A 6,000-nucleotide genomic window follows, 5' to 3' on the forward strand; every position below is an offset into this window, starting at 1 on the left:
AAGGCGCACTCTACTAGATCTCTGAGTACGTCTTGGGCCTGCCGTCATGGGGCTTCTGTAGCCCAGGTGTGTAAGGCGGCGACTTGGTCGACCGTGCACACTTTCACGAAATTCTACAAAGTAGATGTTCAGGCATCGGCGGATGCTTCCTTTGGCCGCAAGGTTCTTAGTGCGGCTGTTCCATAGGGTCCCTTGTTGGGGACTCCTGGCTGTTGGGATAGTTTTTTGTATCCCCTGGTTTTTTTGTCTTTTCCTGGGTTGTTGCTCCTGTTGAGCACTTATTTTTGCTGTTGCCCAGCTGGTTTCCTTCCTTTGGTAAGGTTCCTTTCTTTGATGTGGAGACTGCGTTGCCTTTCGGCGCGGATGCGTTTCCCACCCCTCATGTTTGCACTGCTTTGGGACGTCCCCATATGTGACGAATATGAAGAGGCGGCGACTGTCGGAGGACGTAAGAGAAAACGGAATTTTTGTAAAATCTTACCTGTAAAATTCCTTTCTCTGAGTCCTCCGACAGTCGCCGCCCCCGCCCCTCTTTTGGGGTTTGAATGTATACTCTACTGCTATTCCACTAAAACTGAGATATGGTTGCAGGAAGTAGGAGGGTATTGACTGAGGGGACCACCCCTTGAGGGTGGGATATGTTAAAGCTTTATTGTTAACATATTCTGTTGCCTAGCTACTCCTTCGGAGCAAAGTCTAATACCCCATATGTGACGAATATGAAGAGGCGGCGACTGTCGGAGGACTCAGAGAAAGGAATTTTACAGGTAAGATTTTACAAAAATTCCGTTTTTTCTTATTTTCTGCGAGTAAATTTTGAAAATAAAATTTTCTCCTTCACTGATGTGCGCTGATGAGGCTGCACTGATGGGCACTGATGAGGTGGCACTGAAGAGGGGGTGCTAATATGCCGCACTGATGAGCACTGCGAGGTGGCACTGACGGGCGGCACTGCTGGACACTGATGGGCGGCACCATCAGTGCCCACACTCCGTGTCCATAGTGCTGCTAGTCAGTGCCCATCAGTGCCTAGATGAGCAGGCACTGATGGGCACTGACTGGCAGCACTATGGGCACTGATGGGGGGGCACTGATGGCGGGCACTTATTGTATTTTAGTTACCTCTTTTGTAATCAGGGCACTGGTGATCAGTGCCCTGATTACATTTTTCTGTGTCCCCTAACCGCTGATCGGCTCTGCTCCTTCCTCACACGCAGTCTCTGTGTGAAGAAGGAGCGCTGGCGATGAGAGATGATCTCATATGTTTACATATGAGATCATCTCTCATTGCATGGTCCGATCATGTGGTAAATGGCCGCTCTGATTGGCCATTTACCACGATCTGTGATTGGCTATGTCCAAGGGACACTGCCGACACAGATTTTCCCCATGCACGCTCGCGGAAACGCGCGGGGAGCCTGTCACTGGGAGGCCGTTTAAAGACGGCCTCCCGGAAATTAGAGCCCACGCTGTAGCCGTCTTTCGGCTATAGCGCGGGCAGCAAGAAGTTAAAATAGAACTATAGGCAAACCTTTTTTATTTTGGATGGATTAAGGGAGGGTTTTAACCCTTATCAGATTTTTTTTTTTCAGCATCTGTGTCCCATTGGGGAGATTTCCCTTCACGATGTGGACATGGTACAAGAGATGCTTAGAGGGTGTGGACAGCCATATTTTTTATATGCGCCGCTGCCGGTAGCAGACATTTACAGGCAGCCTGTAAATTAACGGGTGGTTGGCAACACTGCCCCACAGTGTCCTCTTCTGCCTCCTTCCTTCACCCTCCCTTACAGTAATGTCCTCCTCTTCCCCCTCAAGGAGTGTCCTTCTCTGCCCTGCTTCATATCATGACCACCCACTGCAGTGTCCTGCTGTGCCCCTTTAATCTCTCCACATCAGTGTCCTCCTCTGCCCCCTTCACCCCCTCCCCGCACAGTAATGTCCTCCTCTGCCCCCTTCACCCCCCCCCCCCCCTTCCACAGTAGTGTCCTCCTCTGCGGCTGCCTCCTTTTTATATTACCCCCTCACAGTGTCCTCTCTGCTGTGGCGCCACCAAGACCCTCACATTAGTGTCCTCCTCTCTGTCTCTGCTGTAGCAAGGCCCCACCGTCGAGACAGTTGACACCCTAGGCGAAACCTCCTTTTGCTGCCCCCTGGCTCCATCCCCTTTGCCCTGCCCATGTATACAGAAAAAAACCTAGACACAAGTCCCCACTCATGCCCATTTGCTTAAGGTGACCACATTTTCAAACTGCCAATCGGGGACAAACCCACCCCCCTTCCCCAAAAAAGATGATTTCATAACACTCGCCAACGATGGAATCCGTCACCCCTTTCCCTCCTGTGTGGCTATCTCTATCATAGAGCGCTAGGAGGAAGTAATGTCACTTTAGAGCAGAGGAATTCGGTGGCTGTGATTTCTCAGGCAAATGGCTGGTGTTCACACCTAAATTATCCCGACACCATACTTGATATGGTGTCAGGATGATTGAAGCACGTTATTTCTATTATTACATTGTAATGTATAATAAAATAGTTCAACTCCCCATAATGCAGAATCGATGGGAACCCTGAGCTTGTCACTTGCCACCAGATGCAGTGTGCCACTGTCGCCTGCGACCAGATGCAGTGTGCCACTGTCGCCCGCCACCAGATGCAGCTTGTCACTTGCCACCAGATACAGCGTGTCACCATCACCTGCCACCAGATGCAGCGTGTCACTTGCCACTGTCGCCTTCTGCCAGATGCAGCATGTCACTTGCCATCGTCACCTGCCATCAGATGCAGCATGTCACTTGCCACTGTTGCCTTCTGCCAGATACAGCGTGTCATTTGCCACTGTCGCCTGTGACCAGATGCAGTGTGCCATTGTCGCGTGCCACCAGATGCAGTGTGCCACTGTCGCCTGCCACCAGATGCAGTTTGTCACTTGCCACCAAATACAGCGTGTCACCATCCCCTGCCACCAGATGCAGCGTGTCACTTGCCACTGTCGCCTGCTGCCAGATGCAGCGTGTCCCTTGCCACCATTGCCTGTCCCCAGATGCAGCGTGTCACTTGCCACCATTGCCTGTCCCCAGATGCAGCGTGTCACTTGCCACCATTGCCTGTCCCAAGATGCAGCGTGTCACTTGCCACCATTGTCTGTCCCCAGATGCAGCGTGTCACTTGCCACTGTCGCCTTCTGCCAGATGCAGTGTGTCACTTGCCACTGTCCCCTGCTGCCAGATGCAGCGTGTCACTTGCCACCATTGTCTGTCCCCAGATGCAGCGTGTCACTTGCCACTGTCCCCTGCTGCCAGATGCAGCGTGTCACTTGCCACTGTCCCCTGCTGCCAGATGCAGTGTGTCACTTGCCACCATTGCCTGTCCCCAGATGCAGCATGTCACTTGCCACCATTGCCTGTCCCCAGATGCAGCATGTCACTTGCCACTGTCCCCTGCTGCCAGATGCAGCGTGTCACTTGCCACCATTGTCTGTCCCCAGATGCAGCGTGTCACTTGCCACTGTCCCCTGCTGCCAGATGCAGCGTGTCGCTTGCCACCATTGCCTGTCCCCAGATGCAGCATGTCACTTGCCACCATTGCCTGTCCCCAGATGCGTGTGACTTGCCACCCGCAGCTGGCCATCAGATGCAGCGTGTCGCTTGCCACCATTGCCTGTCCCCAGATGTAGCGTGTCACTTGCCACTGTCGCCTTCTGCCAGATGCAGCGTGTCACTTGCCACCCGTAGCTGGCCACCAGATGCATGTCACTTGCAACCCGAAACCTGCCACCAGATGCAGTGTGCCACTTGCCACCCGCAGCCTGCCACCAGATGCCGTGTGCCATTTGCCACCCTCAGCCTGCCACCAGTAGCATGTCACTTGCCACCTGCAGTGTGCTACTTGCCACCCATCTCTTCAGCTGGGCATGCTGGGGGCTGCAGTTTCGCCTAGTTCTCGGCGCTACATGTACCATGATCCTCTCTGATTCTTTCTTTTTTTTTTCTATTGCCAATAGGAGCGGAAGGAGAGGAAAGAAATATCGTATAGTGAAATAGAACTATTCTGGCAGGCGCCACTCCCGAGAACACAGCAGCACGTGGAGGAGAAGGAGGGGGGGGGGGGAGAGCCTCTCCTCTTCCTCCTCCTCGTGCTGCTGTGTTCTTGGGAGTAGTGCCTGCCAGAATAGTGTAAGACACAGCCGCCCTGATTCTCTGCATTCTTTTTCTGCGGGCTGACAGGAGGGAGAATGGGCGGGAAACAGAGCCCTCTTCTGACAGCGGCGGCTTCGGGGAGGAGCAGCACAGTATTTCCTTTTTCAAAGGGCAGTCCTGCAGGACGTGGCTGCTAAAGGGAACGGCATTCCTGCTGTGGACAAAGTAAAGAAACGTCGTTCCCATGCGTTCCTGCAGGACTCGAGCCCTGCCTGGTCACATGATCATGGTATCACTGTGCTTGATTTGCCAGCAAACTCGACTGACCTAAACCCCATAAAGAACCTGTGGGGTATTGTCAAGAGGAAGATGAGACACCAGACCCAACCATGCAGACCAGCAAGCTAGGCTTACAAAACACCTCAGCAGTGCCACAGGCTGATCGCCTCCATGCCACGTCGCATTGATGCAGTAATTCATGCAAAAGGAGCCCAAACCAAGTATGGGTATAGTGAATACTATACCGAACATAGACTTACTTTTCAGTAAGCCAACATTTTTGTATTAAATCTTTTTTTTTTTTTAATATTGGCTTTATGTAATCTAATTTTCTGAGATACTGAATTTTGGGTTTTCACTGGAGGTAAGCCATAATCTTTATTCAAAATAAAAAAAAACGCTTAAAATGTATCACTCTTGTGTGTAGCGCATCTATATAAAATATATTCATTTCACTTTTTGAATTCAATTATTGAAATAAATGTTTTTTTGTTTATTCAAATTTTTTGAGATGCACCTGTACTCCTGCCCCATCACTCCGCGCTTTATATACTCCTGCCCCATCACTCCGCGCTTTATATACTCCTGCCCCATCACTCCGCGCTTTATATACTCCTGCCCCATCACTCCGCGCTTTATATACTCCTGCCCCATCACTCCGCGCTTTATATACTCCTGCCCCATCACTCCGCGCTTTATATACTCCTGCCCCATCACTCCGCGCTTTATATACTCCTGCCCCAGCACTCTGCTCTTAATATACTCCTGCCCCAGCACTCTGCTCTTAATATATTCCTGCCCCAGCACTCTGCTCTTAATATACTCCTGCCCCAGCACTCTGCTCTTTATATACTCCTGCCCCATCACTCTGCTCTTTATATACTCCTGCCCCAGCACTCTGCTCTTTATGTACTTCTGCCCCAGCACTCCGCTCTTTATATACTCCTGCCCTATCACTCCATTCTTTTTATACTCCTGCCCCATCACTCCGTGCTTTATATACTCCTGCCCCAGCACTCTGCTCTTTATAAACTCCTGCCCCAGCACTCTGCTCTTTATAAACTCCTGCCCCAGCACTCTGCTCTTTATATACTCCTTCCCCATCACTCAGTGCTTTATATACTCCTGCCCCAGCACCCTGTGCTTTATATACTCCTGCCCCAGCATCCCGTGCTTTATATACTCCTGCCCCAGCATCCCGTGCTTTATATACTCCTGCCCCAGCATCCCGTGCTTTATATATTCCTGCCCCAGCATCCCGTGCTTTATATACTCTTGCCCCATCACTCCGTGCTTTATATACTCTTGCCCCATCACTCCGTGCTTTATATACTCTTGCCCCATCACTCCGTGCTTTATATACTCCTGCCCTAGCACTCCGTGCTTTATATACTCCTGCCCCAGCACCCCATGCTCAGCCTTCCTCGTAAAGTTAGTCTAGGTTGTGTAACATTGGCAGCAATTTCTCCGATCACTCGCATCACTGAGTCACTTTTGGAATTAAGCTTACACACTGTCTAGACTGCAGACTGGCATCAAATTTGTACTCAGAGTAGCCCCTCCCCCTGGCACTCAGCCACACT

The sequence above is a fragment of the Pelophylax lessonae genome, assembly GCF_965119305.1.
Source record: "Pelophylax lessonae genome assembly, chromosome: 2".
Taxonomy (NCBI): Eukaryota; Metazoa; Chordata; class Amphibia; order Anura; family Ranidae; genus Pelophylax; species Pelophylax lessonae.